This window comes from Zootoca vivipara, chromosome 7 (assembly GCF_965207765.1).
Source record: "Zootoca vivipara chromosome 7, rZooViv2.hap1.1, whole genome shotgun sequence".
Classification (NCBI taxonomy): Eukaryota; Metazoa; Chordata; class Lepidosauria; order Squamata; family Lacertidae; genus Zootoca; species Zootoca vivipara.
The window spans coordinates 86,712,846-86,732,375 of NC_142590.1; the positions used below are offsets into that span (position 1 = coordinate 86,712,846).

Consider the following 19,530-nt stretch of genomic DNA (forward strand, 5'->3'; position numbering starts at 1 on the left):
TAGGTCGTGTTTGGCCTTGGACTTCAGTTGGTCGCCTGTTTTGGAATGGGGGCCGGGTAGGAATTTTTCCAACATGGCAAATTGGCGGTGGCCGCTTGGTTTTCACCTACCTCTTAGCAATCATCACAACTTTGTAAGGTTTGGCAGTTAGGCATTGGTTTGGGGGAGTGTGGGGAGGGGAGGTGCGGCCATCAACTGCCCCTCCAAGTTATAGGGTATTCCGTTAAAGGAATCCGAGGGTCTGGATCTCATTCGAAGCCCTGGAGGGGCTACGGCCATGACAGGACTCCCGGGAGCTTCAGGGGTGAGCACCAGTCATTAGCCATTGATGGTGCTCCCCCGGTTGTAGTTTACCCTTTGCAGGCTTCCTGCTGGGTGGGCAAGAGCCAGTTAAAGTCTGGATACCAATGCCTAAGCCAATACCATTCATACTTGTGTATTTCAGAAAGCTGTGGCCAAAATTTTGCACATCAACCTTTAAACTAAATTCTGTGTCCATCATGTCTATAGGGGGTGGGTTTTGGGGCTTGACGTGCGATTAGACAACATTGGATACTTAATGAGGATTTGTTCGTGGGGAGGCTAGCTAGCATGTCAAACCAAATGTTATCCCACACTTTCCACTGGATTTCCCCAACAGCTTCTATACTGCAAGAAGTCTGACCTTTCGAGGAATTGGGTTTTTTGCACAAGACCACCCAGTCAACTATATTTATGGGATCTGGATTTGTCAGTTAGTGAATTCCACCTGAAAATAGCAGACAGCCTGGAAGCACCCCTGGTTGCAGCCTTACCCACGAATTTCTGTTGGCCATTATTTCTAAATTTACAGCTTTGCATATAAATTAACACGTGCAGAGTTTTGTGCAAATCTGTGCCCTTTCCTCTGGTGCTGTGTGTCCTCTTTTTTGGGGGAAGATGTGTAATTAGCCACCCAATCTAGCAGGGGTCTTCTAAACTGATGAATTTGCAAGGCTGTCCTTCAATGCAAATCTTCTCCGAGTGACTTTACTTCTTATGTTCTGAATATCTGCAGATCAAGCCGCTGCTCATGACACAACAGCAGGGGACTGGGAGAAAAACTAGGCACCCCTATATCTGGTTGTCTTTCCAACACCCCACCCCATTCATGATGCGTCACGCAGCTTTCAACAACCTGGCACAGAAGGTTTTACCTTCCCTGCGTCTTCCCACCTCCATTTGTACACAGAGGTAATTGAACGAGACCCAGCTCCCTTGTCTCATTACGATTATTCCTGGTTTCGGTAAATAAATGGCTACATATGTATTTTTCACCTGCATCTGAAGAGGAGGTCCTGTGTATTCCCCACACTTCTCAATTTTTCATGCCTCTTTGGGGAAAAGAGTTCAAAGGATAGGAAATAAACCTAGGAGTTAAAAGAATAAGAGAGAGGGGGAAATAACAGAGTCAGCATTTTCCCCTTTGCTTATCATAATCCAGTTATATTCCTTTCCCACCCCCCACCCCTTTTTGGTTACTCTGCTGCTGCTGCTGCTGCTGCTGCTGCTGCTGCTGCTGCTTCTTGATGAGATGCTGTGAATTTAATTCTTGTTTCAGCAGGGCTCTTGTATCTAGTGTTGAGTATTTAAGTAGGGCTAGAAGCTTTAATCGGTTTAATCAGTAGATGAATCAGCTAAAGCCAATTTTAATCAGCAAGACTGACAGCTGAAAACACACTGATTTTTCCCAAGGCTCTTTTGGCACCAGTATGTTACTCTAAAGACCCGATCCTATGCATGGCAACTCAAAAGTCAGCTCCACTTAACTTAATGGTGCTCACTGGAAAGTAAGTGTGTTAGGATTGTAACACACACAGCCATTTTTTCTTAAAGTGAGAAATCGCTCAATTGGTAGCATGAGACTGTTCATCTCAGGGTTGTGGGTTCGAGCCCCTCATTGGACGAAAGATTCCTGCATTGCAGGGGTTGGTCTAGATGGTCCCTCATGGTCCCTTCCAGCTCTATGATTCTATGGCGATTTTTTGCTTTTGTTTCTTAAGACTACAATTTAATTATTTCTGCTCCGAAGTAAGTCTCACTGAATTCAATGCACCTTTGTTGTTGTTGTTGTTTAGTCGTTTAGTCGTGTCCGACTCTTCGTGACCCCATGGACCATAGCACGCCAGGCACTCCTGTCTTGCACTGCCTCCCGTAGTTTGGTCAAACTCATGTTCGTAGCTTCGAGAACACTGTCCAACCATCTTGTCCTCTGTCGTCCCCTTCTCCTAGTGCCCTCAATCTTTCCCAACATCAGGGTCTTTTCCAAGGATTATTCTCTTCTCATGAGGTGGCCAAAGTATTGGAGCCTCAGCTTCACGATCTGTCCTTCCAGGGAGCACTCAGGGCTGATTTCCTTAAGAATTGATAGGTCTGATCTTCTAGCAGTCCATGGGACTCTCAAGAGTCTCCTCCAGCACCATAATTCAAAAGCATCAATTCTTCGGCGATCAGCCTTCTTTATGGTCCAGCTCTCACTTCCATACATCACTACTGGGAAAACCATAGCTTTAACTATACGGACCTTCGTCGGCAAGGTGATGTCTCTGCTTTTTAAGATGCTGTCTAGGTTTGTCATTGCTTTTCTCCCAAGAAGCAGGCGTCTTTTAATTTCATGACTGCTGTCACCATCTGCAGTGATCAAGGAGCCCAAGAAAGTAAAATCTCTCACTGCCTCCATTTCTTCCCCTTCTATTTGCCAGGAGGTGATGGGACCAGTGGCCATGATCTTGGTTTTTTTGATGTTGAGCTTCAGACCATATTTTGCGCTCTCCTCTTTCACCCTCATTAAAAGGTTCTTTAATTCCTCCTCACTTTCTGCCATCAAGGTTGTGTCATCTGCATATCTGAGGTTGTTGATATTTCTTCCGGCAATCTTAATTCCTGCTTGGGATTCATCTAGTCCAGCCTTTCGCATGATGAATTCTGCATATAAGTTAAATAAGCAGGGAGACAATATACAACCTTGTCGTACTCCTTTCCCAATTTTGAACCAATCAGTTGTTCCATATCCAGTTCTAACTGTAGCTTCTTGTCCCACATAGAGATTTCTCAGGAGACAGATGAGGTGATCAGGCACTCCCATTTCTTTAAGAACTTGCCATAGTTTGCTGTGGTCGACACAGTCAAAGGCTTTTGCATAGTCAATGAAGCAGAAGTAGACGTTTTTCTGGAACTCTCTAGCTTTCTCCATAATCCAGCGCATGTTTGCTATTTGGTCTCTGGTTCCTCTGCCCTTTCGAAATCCAGCTTGCACTTCTGGGAGTTCTCGGTCCACATACTGCCTAAGCCTGCCTTGTAGAATTTTAAGCATAACCTTGCTAGCGTGTGAAATGAGCGCAATTGTGCGGTAGTTGGAGCATTCTTTGGCACTGCCCTTCTTTGGAATTGGGACGTAGACTGATCTTCTCCAATCCTCTGGCCATTGCTGAGTTTTCCAAACTTGCTGGCATATTGGGTGTAGCACCTTAACAGCATCATCTTTTAAAATTTTAAATAGTTCAGCTGGAATATCATCACTTCCACTGGCTTTGTTATTAGCAGTGCTTTCTAAGGCCCATTTGACTTCACTCTCCAAGATGTCTGGCTCAAGGTCAGCAAACACACTACCTGGGGTGTACGAGACCTCCATATCTTTCTGGTATAATTCCTCTGTGTATTCTTGCCACCTCTTCTTGATGTCTTCTGCTTCTGTTAGGTCCTTACCACTTTTGTCCTTGATTATGGTAATCTTTGTACGAAATGTTCCTTTCATATCTCCAATTTTCTTGAACAGATCTCTGGTTTTCCCCATTCTATTGTTTTCTTCTATTTCTTTGCATTGCTCATTTAAGAAGACCCTCTTATCTCTCCTTGCTGTTTTTTGGAAATCTGCATTCAGTTTCCTGTATCTTTCCCTATCTCCCTTGCATTTTGCTTGCCTCCTCTCCTCCGCTATTCGTAAGGCCTCGCTGGACAGCCATTTTGCCTTCTTGCATTTCCTTTTCCTTGGGATGGTTTTCGTTGCTGCCTCCTGTATAATGTTACGAGCCTCCATCCATAGTTCTTCAGGCACTCTGTCCACCAAATCTAAATCCTTAAACCTGTTCCTCACTTCCACTGTGTATTCATAAGGGATTTGATTCAGATTGTATCTTACTGGCCCAGTGGTTTTTCCTACTTTCTTCAGTTTAAGCTGGAATTTTGCTATAAGAAGCTGATGATCTGAGTTACAGTCAGCTCCAGGTCTTGTTTTTGCTGACTGTATAGAGCTTCTCCATCTTTGGCTGCAGAGAATATAATCAATCTGATTTCGATGCTGCCCATTTGGTGATATCCATGTGTAGAGTCGTCTCTTGTGTTGTTGGAAAAGAGTGTTTGTGATGACCAGCTTGTTCTCTTGACAGAACTCTATTAGCCTTTGCCCTGCTTCATTTTGAACTCCAAGGCCAAACTTGCCAGTTGTTCCTTTTATCTCTTGATTCCCTACTTTAGCATTCCAATCCCCTGTAATGAGAAGAACATCCTTCTTTGGTGTAATTTCTAGAAGGTGTTGTAGGTCTTCATAGAATTGGTCAATTTCACTTTCTTCAGCTCCGGTAGTTGGTGCATAAACTTGGATTACTGTGATGTTAAAAGGTCTGCCTTGGATTCGTATCGAGATCATTCTGTCATTTTTGAGATTGCATCCCATTACAGCTTTTGCCACTCTTTTGTTGACTATGAGGGCCACTCCATTTCTACTACAGGATTCTTGCCCACAGTAGTAGATATGATAGTCACCCGAACTGAATTCACCCATTCCCTTCCATTTTAGTTCACTGATGCCCAGGATGTCGATATTTATTCTTATCATCTCATTTTTGACCACATCCAGCTTACCTCTATTCATGGTTCTTACATTCCAGGTTCCTATGCAATATTTTTCTTTACAGCATCGGACTTTCCTTTCGCTTCCAGGCATATCCGCAACTGAGCGTCCTTTCGGCTTTGGCCCAGCCGCTTCATCAGCTCTGAATCTACTTGTACTTGTCCTCCGCTCTTCCTCAGTAGCATGTTGGACGCCTTCCGACCTGAGGGGCTCATCTTCCAGCGTCATAACTTTTATATGCCTGTTGTCTTTGTCCATGGAGTTTTCTTGGCAGGGATACTGGAGTGGCTTGCCAGTTCCTTCTCCAGGTGGATCACGTTTAGTCAAAACTCTCCACTATGACCTGTCCATCTTGGGTGGCCCTGCATGGCATAGCTCATAGCTTCTCTGAGTTATTCAAGCCCCTTCGCCACGACAAGGCATTGATCCATGAATGCACCTTAATCCCAGGTAAATGGGGTTGGGACTACAGCCTAAATTGCAATATCTCTCATATAGCCTTCAGGCTCAGTGGATATAGTGAGGCATACACAGAAGTGAGTTGCTGGGTAGGATAGACCTGCTCTGCCACTTTCCTGGCAGGTAGATCTCCATTGCTTACTGGGAGGGAGCAGCACCAGCAGGAGAAGGAGGAAGGGTAGCAAGGTGCAAATGCACTGGCAGAGCCAACCTGATGCTCTTGCTGGTGTGTTTGCACTGCACTGACCTCCATCAGCCAAAGAAACAAGAGCCATCAACTGCTATTCAAGCAAGAGCCCTAATCATTGAAGCTTAGCCTGACTTGGAAGTGGATTTTTTAAAAATGCTTGCACTCAAGGATGGGAAATCTGTCAATTTTGGTTGCTGTCTTGTTTTTCATTTTCCCAATCTTAAACTCATTTCAGCAAATTTCCACATCTGTTTGCTGTTTTTTTGTTTTTAAAAAGTCCTCAAGAAATTTCATCAGGATTTTAGTGCCAGTTTCTCCAAATATAAACTTTTTTTGCATGCAATATTGTCAGGAGTATGGGCAGGAGTCAGGCTCTGGGGCCTGTAGTGCTTTGCAGGACTGGGGCATGCCTCAACTTGTGCTGGAGAAGCAAGGCGTGGCCACACAGGTGAAGTCCTCAGCTTGTGCTGGAGAAGCAAGGAGTAATCACCCAGGTGAGGCCACTTGAGATCTCACTGCACCTGGTGGCAGGAGCTGGGAGGGATAAAAGCCCAGCATTTCCCTTCAGCTCTTTGCCACAGCAACGCTATCCCTGCCTGGTTGCATCTGGCCTCCTGTTCCTTGGACCCTTGCCTTGTTGCTGCCGTGCTTCTTGGACCCCTGCCTCGCCTTCGCCTTGCTCCTGCCCCGTGGACCTTCGCCTCTGCTTCGTGCCCCGTGGACCTTCGCCTCTGCTTCGTGCCCCGTGGACCTTCGCTTCTGCTTTCGACCCTGCTTCTTCACCACCATCTTGCCTCTGGTCCTGACGCCCGCCGACCGGACCGTGACAAATATTCCCTGAAGTGCAATTGATTTTTTGCACTTTTAAAAAAACTACCGGTAATACTGTACATGCATTTCAATGCACACTTCACCTCAATATATGTTTTTGTACACGTTACTTAGCTAGAGAACTGTGCTACAAATTTACAAAGGATGTCTGTGCTTAGGTTTGTGTGTTGTGTCGGAAAGCACCAACGAGGTAGGTTTGCCTTTAAATATGAACAGAATCAAATTCCTCCCCTATCCCTACTTCCAGCTCACCACTTTGCTCTAGCCTGCAAGACTTGATGGCTTCCCAGTAATGATGGCTGTGGCTGTTGCGCTCATGTCCTTCCCGTGGGCTTCCTGTGGTCATCTGGTTGGCTACTGCCCAAACAGTTCATGTTCCATCCCAGATTTATACTTCAATGGGGCAACCATGGGTGGATCTATACACAGGAACAAAAGGGAAAAAACACTATGTAAAAATTGCATCGATTTTTTTTGCTCTCCAGCGCCATCTGGTGTTGCATGTTTATAATGCATTCAAAACATTGTTTTTTTTTACTAATGTACTGGAGCTGAGTCCCACGTGGATAAAATCCAGGTGGCTGCCCCATCGCATCAGTTGGCCTTTGGGAATTCTGACTTAGATGCTACAGTACATGTTTAGAGTTTTCTGATTGAGTGCTCTATAAGGCTTTATAAAGAAAATAAAATATATAACTCGCCTCCCATCATTTTCTCACAGCATCGGGCAGAACACACACGGCATCTGTTTGCTGTGCTTTGCCCTGCCTCCACCTCACATCTTTGGCCCTTAGTCACATGATAAGGCGAATGCATACCACAATGACATGGGTGTTTCAAGAAGAAGTGGTGGTTCATCTGTTCTAGGAAAGATAGCAAGGTTTGCAGTACCCAAACTCATGCATCCCAGTGGAGAGAGGAATAACTGTATACCCCCATTTATGATTGTACACAGAGGAGTCTTAGCCATAGAAGCTAGTGGCGCGGGGAATCACAGCGCCAGGCACTGGAGGGCGCTGGAGGGTGCCAGGGAAGAGGTCTGGGGGCCACGGCTTGGTAGGGATGGCAGCCTGCCCGCTGCCAGGGGGAAGGCAGGAGGAGGCAATCGGCGGGCCAGGCACACAGTGATCAGCCCTCCCTCCCTCTGCCCATCCCTCTCCGGCTGGTGTGCGCAATCCCTGACGGCTGCCTCTCCTCTCGGCGCCACAGTTGGTGGCCGGAGTGCTTCTCCAGCCCTTTCCTGCCACTGCACAGGAGTGGAGGAGGGTGTGGGGCGGCCGGGAAGGAGCTCGAGTTGGGGTAGGGGGACAGATGGGGTCCCGCTTGGCAGGTTTGCTGAGGGCGCCACAGACCCGGGGTGGGCTACATGAGCTCTGCGGGACCCTTCCCTCTCCAGGCCCAGAGGCAGAGGCGTGCTTTGGAGTGGGAGAAGCCACGGAGAGCCCTTTTTATCTCTGCGCCCTCCCTCTCTTTGGGGAATCTCTGCTGCCCCCTCCCTCCGCAGCCGGTTCCCTGGCAACTGAGCCATGCATCATTGGAGACCCTTGGATGGAAGGAGGGGAGAGGGGAGGGAGGAGGGAGGAGAGGGATCCCCCAAAGGGAGAAAGAGGGGCCGCGAGAGGGAAAGACCCCCCAAGCCTTGTCCAGCGGGAAAGGTGGGCGTGGGGGTGCCGGAGGGATCCTTGCACCACAGTGCCAGATAGGCTTAAGACAGTCCTGAGTGTACATAATCTGATACAATATTGGTGGGAGGTGGTTTGTAGTTTAGGGGCTAGACTGTTGGACTGGGACTTGGATTCAAATCCTCACTCAGTCATGAAGCCCTCTGGGTGACCTTGGGCCAGTCGCTGTCTCACAGCCTAACCAACCTGAGAGTTGTTGTGAGGCTGTAGAGAGGTTTGCACCATCTTGAGCTCCTTGGAGGAAGGTTGAAATGCACATAAGTACATAAGAAATAAAAGTCCTAGATCTGATTTAAATGTCACCCAAAGCTGTGGCTTTTAAAACTCCCATTTTTTTAAAGAAAAAAAGAAAAAAATCAAATCAAATCTTTACTTCCATTTTTCATTGAATGATCCATAAAACACTGGCTGCTCTGGAGGGATGAAAAGGAGATTTCTCCTCATGCTAATTATAAAAATGCCAGGCTTGGAAGGGTGGGGGAAGAGAGACAGGTTATGATTTCTTGCATTAAACAAATTTTATAGCTGCAAAGAGTTTTAGTGGCTCTATTTGCAGATTTGGACGAGTGCCAGCTTGCTGTCATTAAATCTGTCGATCTTAAGTCTCAGCTGCACTTATTCAAAGTGGATATAAATAAAACTTTGAAGCCTGTTAAAGGAGCCAGTCATGTTTTAGGGTGGCCTTCAAGACCACTTGTTGAGGGCTTTTCTTTCTAAGCCTGGCTCAGCGTGGATTCAGACAACCCTCCTTCTCTTTACCAATGTTGCATTCAGTGGAAAGCAGAATCTGTTCAGCGATGGTTTGTTCAAACACCACTAATAGGTACCATTGGGTGTTAGGAGGGGTGTTCTAATTTTTCTGCCACTCAGAGTTCTCTAGTGACACACAGTGGGATGTGGGTGCCGCTGCGGTCTAAACCTCTGAGCTTGGGCTTGCCGATCAGAAGGTCAGCAGTTCAAATCTCCGTGACGGGGTGAGCTCCCATTGCTCTGACCCAGCTCCTGCCAACCTAGCAGTTCAAAAGCATGCCAGTGCAAGTAGATAGATAGGTACTGCTGTGGTGTGAAGGTAAACGGCTTTTCCATGCACTCTGGTTTCCGTCACGATGTTCCGTTGTGCCTGAAGCGGTTTAGTCATGCTGGCCACATGACCTGGAAAGCTGTCTGTGGACAAACGCCAGCTCCCTCGGCCTGAAAGCAAGATGAGCGCTGCAACCCCATAGTTGCCTTTGACTGGATTAACCGTCCAGGGATCGTTTACCTTTAGTGACACATGACTTATAGAAGGAGACAATATGGAGAATTAAATTTAGAATCCACTCATGCATTTTTTTAAAGCATTGATTCTGAAGTTTGGTCGTTGCAGTATTGGAAAGCACTGATTAATTTCCAATTTGCTCATGATATCACAACCAGGTTACAATTAGGGCTGCTTTGATTGTTCACTTGTTTTGCTTTTTAGGGTAAAAAAAATCTGCTCAGCAGTGCTATTTCCCGAGAACAACTTCCTACTGCCGAGAGTGTTCAGGCTTCTACTGCCATTTTCTTTCTTTCCCTCCCCTCTCCCCCAAAACCAATCTATTGTTTCTTTGGTGGCACTTTCAGCCCTGATTAGGGCTTCATTCTCCTTCATAGGATAATCAAACCTCATTGGAGATGAGGTTCATTTAATCCAACCCTCTGCAATGCAGGAATATGTAGCTGTCGAACCTGCAACCTTGGCATTATCAGCACCACGCACTAACCAACTGAGCTATCATGCGCACAGCCATTCCACTTTGGCTATCGCCTGAGTTTGCAGTAGGTTAAATTAAGCTAACTTAGAGTGAGGGCACAGATCACACTGGAGGCAAAATTTAGCTAATTTAGAGTGAGGGCAATATTTCCTGAACAGGTCACACAAGTGATACTAGCCAACCAGGAACATGAGAGGAAGCACAGCTTTGTGAATAGGCCACCACTTTAATCCTTTTTGCAGCAAAGCAATTCCAGAAAAATCACTGAAAGTGATGTGCTTTTCAATTCTGAGACCAGTCTTTGTGACAACCCCCTTCCCCTTTGATTCAGCCAAAGTTACAATAGTTAAAGTGTTTTTCTGTCATGGTGCCAGGTATGACAGGCAAGAGCTGCTTCGGTGCTTGCAGAAAAAAATTGATGACACAGTTGCCGAAAGCTCTCTCAGGTGAGGCCAAATATATTTTAAATGCCAAGTAATGAAATAAAAAAAGAACGTTTTTGTTCTTAAAGGGACGGGGAGGGAGGGAGAGAGCTTTAAATTAAAAATGAGATTTGAGGATAAAGTGAGGGCAAACATCAGCATTTAGTAACTACAAACATTAAGGCCAGCCCAAGATACAAGCCGCCTTATCCAAAGTAAGACCAATGGTTTGGGATGAATGGATTTGTCAATGTTGGTTTCTCCTTTTTCCATGTTAGATTTGTGAACATTTGTGCATGAGTGTTTTTTTTTTAATGTCCTCATTAAAATTCACCATAAATTTTCTCCTAATATACACATTTCCACAAGGAATTTTCCTTAATGTGATGCATTTTATATGTTGTGTTCACTAATGTATGGATTTTTATCCAAACTTTCCCCTAATGTACGCATTATATGATTTGAGAAGTACAGTGGCACTTTGGTTCTCGAATGTAACCCGTTCTGGAAGTCCGTTCCACTTCCAAAACATTCGAAAACCAGGGCGCAGCTTCTGATTGGCGCGGCTTCTGATTGGCGCGGCTTCTGATTGGTGCAGGCGCCCCAGAAACAATAGCCAACAACTGCATTGGACATTTGGCTTCTAAAAAAACTTTTGAAAACTGGAACACTTACTTCTGGGTTTTCGGTGTTTGGGAGCCAAAATGTTCAAGTACCAAGGTGTGTGAGAACCAACTGTCCACTGTGCAGATTTTAGAAGGATACCTGTGTTTCCATTTGCACATTGCTTCAGAAATTGCAAATTATGTAGTTTCACATTAAAATCCACATCGAAATGAATTTCTCCATGACCAATGCGCCAAACAGCTAAGTATTGTCTACAGTGATTGGCAGCAACTTTCCTAGATTTCAGACAGAGAGTCCCAGCCGTAGCCAAAGACACCAGGAATTGAACCAAGGACCTCTTGCATGCAAGATAGATGCTATACCATTGAGCTATTGTCTACCCCCTTGGTAGTTTTCATGTACATGAGGGAAAGGGAGTCAAAGAGACAGCAAAAAATGAGAGGCAGTCAGTTCTGAGGGATCCAGTGAGGGGGGGGGTCATCAAAACGTGGTGCCAGAAGGCTGAATTCACTAAGGCACAAATCCATTTCATTCAAAAACCAAGCGCTCATTTCTTCTCAAACTCTCCCTCCAAGACTGGTGTGACCTGCAACAGGTTCTGGATAAAGGTTCTAGGCATAGACTTTTTTGCCCCTCTAATCAGGAACGAAGGAACAAGATGTGCCAGAACAGAATTGAGCAACCCCTTTCAGCCCAAGGGTTGCATTCCCTAATGTGCAACCTTTTGAGGGCCACAGGACATTGGTGATGGTGCTGGGGAACGAGAGTAGTGGATGCAAATCTGCATACAGTGGACCACTCCATGCATGAACAGCTCTCTTCATCATCCATGCAAGCATTATTAGACTTCAGTGATCCATTCCAGCCAGACCATTGCACTCAAGGGAAGCACCAGAACCTCCAAGTGTCCCCATTTTCCAGGGACAGTCAAGGATTTACAGAAGCCATCCTGGTTTCTGATTTGATCCCAAAATGTCCCATTTTTCCTTAGAATATCCCTATTTTGATCAGAGAAAATGTTGGAGGGTATGGAGTTATCCAACTCTCAAGCCATTATTTGTAACAACAACAACAACAACAACAACAACAACAACAACAACAACAACAACAACAACAACAACAACAACAACAACAACAACAACAATGGAAGCTGCCCAGAGTGGCAGCGACAACCCAGTCAGATGGCTGGGGTATAAACCACTGAGCCTAGGGCTTGCTGATCAGAAGGTCGGCGGTTCGAATCCCTGTGATGGGGTGAGCTCCCGTTGCTTGGTCCCAGCTCCTGCCAACCTAGCAGTTCGAAAGCACGTCAAAATGCAAGTAGATAAATAGGAACCGCTACAGCGGGAAGGTAAACGGCATTTCCATGTGCTGCTCTGGTCTGCCAGAAGCGGCTTCGTCATGCTGGCCACATGACCTGGAAGCTCCCTTGGCCAATAATGCGAGATGAGCATGCAACCCCAGAGTCCTGGACAGAATTTCAAGGGCCAGACAGAAAGGTCTGGAGGGCCACATTCAGTCCCCGTGCTAGAGGTTCCTTATGCTTCCGTTTCATGCATTGCACCAAAACCATGTCTTTATTAAATCACATCACCCGCAACACATGCAATCTTGCTGAAAGCCAGACTGTGCTGAAGGCACAGTTTCTGCAACTTAGAAAGTGAACTGTATTGGGTTGGGGGGGGGGGCAGGAAAGAAAGTAAGACATTATCACGTGACCAATTCATTCCAGGCCTTGGTATACGCTCTACAGATCATGGGTAGCCTTAAGGCCCCAGCTGGAGAGCAATCCAGTTTACAAACAAGGAAACGGTACATGCCCCCAAAGTCTTTGTGCATTATTGAAAAGGGCATCGGGCACCACACTGTGCCAAAGATAAGGAGACTATATGTTTTCAAAGCACCATACCCCTCAAATGGGTTGATAATTCATGAAGAAAGCTACCTAATGCTTTGATCTCAGCAGACAAAAACATAAATGACTGAACAGTGCTATGGCATAGCTTCTCTTGTGTGACAGTCATAGAATCATAGGCCTCTGATAGAGCATCACTTGCCCTCATTACCTTACAATGGCCCTGCTTCATCAAGAGGTATCTCAGGAGGCCTTCTTTCTTAGGTACTCCAACTTAGAGCCATCCAGATGTTTTGGACCAGAGCTCTCATCACCCTCAGCCACCTGCAGCTGAGGGGAGTTGTAGTCCAGAATATCTGGAAGGCACCAGGATGGGGAAGGTTGCCATAGGGTTATGTATGTCAACTGGTTCACTGGTCATCCACAGCCTCAGGCTGCCTTGAAGGTGCATTCTGCCTCGAGTGACACAGCAGCATCAACCAAACAGCAGTGTGTGTGTTCCATCTCTGAGCAGCTCTGCAACAGAGTCCACAGGAGTCCTTAAATAGGGCAAGGTGAGGGGCCACAGCTCAGTGGTCAAAAGCATGTTTTGTTTGCAGACAGTGCCAGGTTTAATATTCCACACCGCCAGTGCAAAGGATTTCAAACAGACAGTTGCTGTTGTTTAGTCATTTAGTCGTGTCTGACTCTTTGTCACCCCACGGACCAGAGCACGCCAGGCACTCCTGTCTTCCACTGCTTCCCACAGACAGTAGGGGGCCCAATATGTGCCTTGTATCTGTGCATTAAAAAAGAGATCAGTCTGTTTCTGTGTTGCTCTGTCTCTCTCCCCTCCCTTTAATCACTTTCAGGTTCTGAGCCACTCTATTTAAATGTAGTTCTGTGCTACACATTCACTATAACGGGGAATCGAAAAACTGTTAAAACTTTTTCACCTTTTGGCCAAAGTGGATGAAATTTACAGGCCCAGAGTTCCTCCAGAGGATTAAGCCAATCAATACTGGATCCAGTTTCAGCATTGTTTCATATTATTTTAACATTGTTGAAGAAAATGATGGGTTTTCCTCCCACTCCTTTCATTTCTTCCTTCTTAGCCCGTGACTGCCTTTATCCCCCATTATAAACAGTAGAGTTTCATTCAACATAGGAGAGATTCTGAAGGGGAGGGGGGTTAAAGTATTTTGCCTCCCTCTCCCTGGTCAAGAATATTAAGTGAAATGCCGCCACCCAATTTCAGTACCCAAAATAGCATGGAGAATTTTAGGGTGCTACTTTTCACTGTGTTTCAGGGAAAGTTATCTAGTCTTCTCAGCAAATCTGACACCAAAAAACCCTATCAAAAGGAGAAATCAGACAATGTTGATGGATGGAGGAGATAAAGGCCAGCTGGCTCCCCCTACCCCAACTGTGCAAGGCCTCCATCCTAAAATCCCACATCAAGCCCTAGATTGAGGAAGCTGTGCTCAGCCCTACAAATTAATATATAAGTATCATTCTTGTCTTCGATCCACAACTTGGGAAGCTACTGTGCATCTGTTGGTGTTGCCCAAAGCAAACAAAACAACTGGATCATCGTCCATGTATTCTGAGTTCCTCTTTGTTCCAACATGATTCATTGAGGTAGGGTTCTTACATTAATCCTATCAGCAGTCACTGGTACCATATAGGTTGAAGATATCTGGAGTAGAGCTCCAGGACCACCCTAAAAGAATGAGCAGCTGCCTTGCCACATTCTGAATATGCATTACCACCATAGAGCTCCCCCTGTCTCCACAGTAGGATCATTATAACCAAAGTCTAGAATTACCTAACTGCACCACCATCAGCAAGATTGGTTCATGGTTCTTACATCACAGTGAATTCAATGGGATAAATAAGCATTTACCTAACTCTTTCACACTGAAATCAATGAGGTTTAAAAATGTACTCAACATACGCAGCAATTTTCATTACAGACCAGTTTCCGCCAACCTGGGGATCTTGATTTTTTTTTGGTACTACAACTCCCATCAGCCCTAGCCAGCACAGCCATGCTATCTGAAGCTGATGGGAGTTGTAGTCTAAGGCATCTAGAGGACACCAGGCTGGGGAAGGTTGATGCAGCCCTTCATAACAACAGACTTTATGGAAACACTTTGCTGTTTAATTAAGACAGCCTTTTATTTGTTTTGCACATTGCTGTTTTTAATGGAAAGCTTGCACGCAAACACTCATTCACATCCTGCGTCTCGCAGAGCATTAAATCACTGCCGTGACGGCCAAGTCCATTTATTTAAACAAGAGAGCAGAAGTGGGCTTCAAGGATTGCACCTTGTTTACGAGATACAAAACCCTATTAATTCCAGTAGAAGTTGCTCTGTGCAGTTAGTGGTTTCAGACTTTCATGATGTACTCTCATATGGCATAGCAATAATTCCAGCGATAATTCCAGAGATGGGGTCAATTGTTCATTTGAGATATCAGAGCTAGGTTCTTTTATGAAACCATGTGAAGTCACACACAACACATCTGTTCTTGCCATAGCTGCCAAGTCTCCCGCTGAAAAATGCGGGTTCAGCAGCGACGCGGCACCGGAAGTTGCTTCTACGCATGTCCGGACATGCATAGAAGCAACTTCCGGTGCCGCGCCACCCATGTCTGGGCACTGGAAATCGGGCCCCACTGGCACCGGAAGTCGCTTCTATGCATGTCCAGACATGCATAGAAGCAACTTCCGGTGCCGCGCTACCCATGTCTGGGCACCGGAAATTGGGCGGCGCCAGGACCCAAAATGGAACCTCCCTGGCAGGTAAGAAATCCGGGGGGATTTACGGGATTTTCCCCAATCCGGGCTGCCAGCGGGAAACGGTTTAAAATATGGGGGTTTCCCATGAAAAACGGGAGACTTGGCAGCTAAGGTACTTGCAAATCCAGAAGATTTTTTTTTTAAAAAAATTGCTTTTAAAATTTTTAATTCTATTTATAGACTAAAAGATCTTGAAGTGGCTCACATACACAAAAAAATACTGAAAAAATAAATAAAAATCCACATCAAATTATTCACAAAACAAAACACAAAGCCAATATCAATATCCATAACTGATTTATTGATTGAATTAATATACACTTACAGACTCCGCTAACCCGGAAGTAGTACCTCGGGTTAAGAACTTTACCTCAGGATGAGAACAGAAATCGCATGGTGGCGGCGTGGCGGCAGCAGGAGGCCCCATTAGCTAAAGCGGTACCTCAGGTTAAGAATGGTTTCAGGTTAAGAACGGACCTCCAGAATGAATTAAGTTCATAACCAGAGGTACCTCTGTAGATTTCTATCTGAAGCAGTAATGGTCGCCTGCCCCACTCCTTTGTTTTCCAGCTCCTCCCTTTTCCACCCAGGAAGCTTGTATCACTTGTGTTAGTTTGCTTTGGGGTTCAGTTTGGGTTCCACCCGTTCTGAGACGTTATCAAATATGATTATCAAATGGACCAGGTATATGTTAAGGTACGTTATCCCACAGTTTCCAGCTCATTTACCCATCGCTTTCCTTCAGGGGAAAATAGGTTTGTTACAGAGGACCCCTCCAATCAACTAAGATTGTGCAGCCTTAATTTGCCAGTATGTGACTGACTCCCACCCCAAAATAGCAAGAATCTGGAAGCGCCCTTGATCAGTTCTGTCTGAAGAGCACGAGAAGATTTGACCTTCTTGTATGCTGTCTGTGACCATACGTCTCTTTGAATGACAAATATTTGTTTTAAAGGCCATGTGGGATCTGGATTTGAGGCTTCCCATTTGAAGGTGCAGGTGCTGGAAGCAGGACATGAGCAAACCAATACCTATTCTCAAGAGACTGTGCCAGGCATTGTTCTTTTTAAAAACAAAACAAAACACATTAGCATGCTTCATAGATTTTGGCCAAAGCAAGGAGAGATGAAAGAGAGTGGCGTAGCTGGACCAAGAAGCAAGAGGGTTGTTTAATGACGTGCAGGGAAAATATGGACAAGGAGCAAATCTGTGCCTTGGAATGAAACTGCTTTTTGATTGATGCAAATCTAGACATCCTTTTGGGGGGAAAAATTGCTTTGAATTTCTCCAACAAACATGACCCCTCCAGAGATACTAACAGTATATAAACAATACTGATGAACAGTATGTTGTAAAAATAGCATCAATATGAGGAGATGTGAACCCTTGTCTCTCTTATATTAATAAGCATCATTAAGAGAGAGAGAGAAACCTTCATTTTGAGCTATATAAAGTGCTGGTTTGTAGCTGGATAAGGTTTGTCCATGGAGATACCTGGCACCATAAGTCCTCCTTTTGGGTAGCTAATATTTAAAGGCAACAGAGGGCAAGGGCTCTATGTGTTGGAACACATGCTTTGCATGCAGAAGGTCCCAGATTTAATCCCTGGTGTCTCAGTGTGTCTGGGTAGAACAGGGGAAGACTCCTGTCAGAAACTCTGGAGAGCCGCTGCCAGACTAAGTATAAGACAGCTTTCTAAATTTCCGTTTTCTTTAGATGTACTGTAGTAAGCTTCACCATTTCAGGACCCAGGACAGCGACCATAATGTGTTGCACCGAGTGAGGTTAATCCAGTAATGTCCTATATTCCATCACAGTTATGCTCTAAATTCTATCACAAGACTATTATCATGCTTTCTCTCCCCACTCCATTCCAAATTTTGCTTATCATCCAGCTTGATGAGAAGTTCTGGAGAACTTGAAAACTTGTGCATGGCTTTGTGTCTTTTTGATCCTCATAAAAGTATAACCAAAATGTCTTTGGGATTCCCCACCACCCACCCAACATACCAACATTCAGTGTGTGTGGAACTCCTGGATGTTTTGTGTAACTTCACCCCCCTTTTTCTTCCCCATCTTATTTCTCCCCCTTTCTCCCATCCACCACTGGGAGCCAGTGTGGTGTTGTGGTTAGAGTGTCGTACTGGGACCTGGACTCCACTGCAATATATACCAAGTTCCAAGACCAGGAACACAAGAGGCTGCCTTATACTGAGGTCAGTATTGTCTGTGGTGACGGGCAGAAGTTCAGAAGGGCTTCAAGGATTAGTTCCTGCCAAACCTACCTGGAGATACCAGGGATTGAAACCTTGGACCTTCTGGATTAGCTGTAGTTTCTGAGTCTCCTTCAAAGGTAGCCCTTATATATAAGGAAGCACCACTTTCCACATTAAGAACATAAGAAGAGCATGATGGATCAGGTCAATGGCCCACCTAGTCCAGCATCCCGTTCTCTTAGCAGCCAATCAGATGTCTGTGGGACCCAGGCATGAGAACACTCTGCCCTCCTATGGCTTCCAGCAACTGGTTTTCAGAAGAATGAATGAATGAATTTTTATTCGCGTCAGCCATCGGCCATAGCAACAAAACAGCAATGCAATATACAAAGAACAGAAATAAAAAGTCGATTACAGTGGTACCTCGGTTTATGAACACAATTGGTTCCGGAAGTCTGTTCATAAACTGAAGCGTTCATAAACTGAAGCGAACTTTCCCATTGAAAGTAATGGAAAGTGGATTAATCTGTTCCAGACAGTCCGCGGAGTACTTAAACTGAAGCGTTCATAAACTGAAGCGAACTTTCCCATTGAAAGTAATGGAAAGTGGGTTAATCCGTTCCAGACGGGTCCGCGGAGTACTTAAACTGAAGCGTTCATAAACTGAAGCATGGGTGTAATTGGTTCCGGAAGTTTGTTCATAAACTGAAGCGTTCATAAACTGAAGCGAACTTTCCCATTGAAAGTAATGGAAAATGAATTAATCCGTTCCAGATGGGTCCACAGCGTTCATAAACCGAAAGTTCATAAACCGAGGTGTTCATAAACCGAGGTTCCACTGTATATAAAACACACTCTAGGGTCCTGAATCAGCAGTCAAATAGTGGACTTTATTCTAATTGCCCCAGCTAAAAACCTTACAACCTTTGCTGCCATCTGCTCCTCTTGAGAAAGGACACTGTGGCAGTGGCTGGGTGACCTGGAATGGACAATAAGAAAGGGGTGATAATCTCATTCCTCAATTCATTATAAAGAGTGCAAGCCAGAAGGGCATGTGCCACTGATTCGGTACTGCTATCTCCACGGGGACATACAGCGTTTTTCATGTGGAATCTGTAGGAATTGTCCCTCAAGTACAGCCAAGGGCAATACATTCAATCTTGCGAGAGGTTTTCAGAAGCTTTTCTGCCTCCAAGTGCTAGTAGCCACTGGTTGCCTTTTCATCCATGAATTTGTCCAATCCTCTTTTAAAGCCATCCATGTTGGTGGCCATTTGTGTCTCCTGCGGAAGCCACCGTTTAACGGCACACTTCTTCGTTAGCATCACGCCATTGCTTTCCCCCATCGATGCATGAAGTCCAGGAGGCTGAATTCAAAAGCAGCCACTTGTTCCTGCAAGGCAGCTGCGTAGACCCAAGGGCAAATGTACGTGCATTTCACTCAACATGATGTAATGGCTGGAGAGATGCAGCGCCATATATCAAATCACAGAAAGTGTAATGTCAGCTGAAAATTCTGAAAACATTGTCTTGTTTTAAAAGGACACACTGTCTTTTAAAGAGCTTGCTCCCTCTCCCTCTTGCTTATTCTCTCCCTCCCACCGGTACTTAGGAGGTGATTCATAGACCACTGATCTTGGCATTGTCTGGAGATGTCACAAAATCATCCTCTCATTTCTGTTAACTGCAAGGCTGCCTTGCTGCCCGGGCTCTAGGGAGTCTCTGGAAAGGAGGTTCTTGTGAACTGTTGCTTCAACCTCTGAACTCCTTGCCAATTTTATATTTTGACAGAAATGTTTGCCCTCGGTGAAAGGCAAATTTGTCCTATTCGCCTTCTGAAGCTGAGCCTAGGCCCATTTCC

At 45.3% G+C, this 19,530-nt stretch overlaps 1 long non-coding RNA gene across 1 annotated transcript in view; it reads left to right on the plus strand.

Annotated features, from left to right (window-relative positions):
* The window catches only part of LOC118088186 (uncharacterized), a 99,242-nt gene extending 81,188 nt beyond the window's left edge, over positions 1-18,054 (plus strand). The window contains exons 2-3 of the long non-coding RNA XR_015951197.1: positions 10,140-10,211; positions 17,572-18,054. This is a non-coding gene — a long non-coding RNA (uncharacterized LOC118088186). The remainder of the gene's footprint in view (positions 1-10,139; positions 10,212-17,571) is intronic.
* Positions 18,055-19,530: the final 1,476 nt, after the last annotated feature.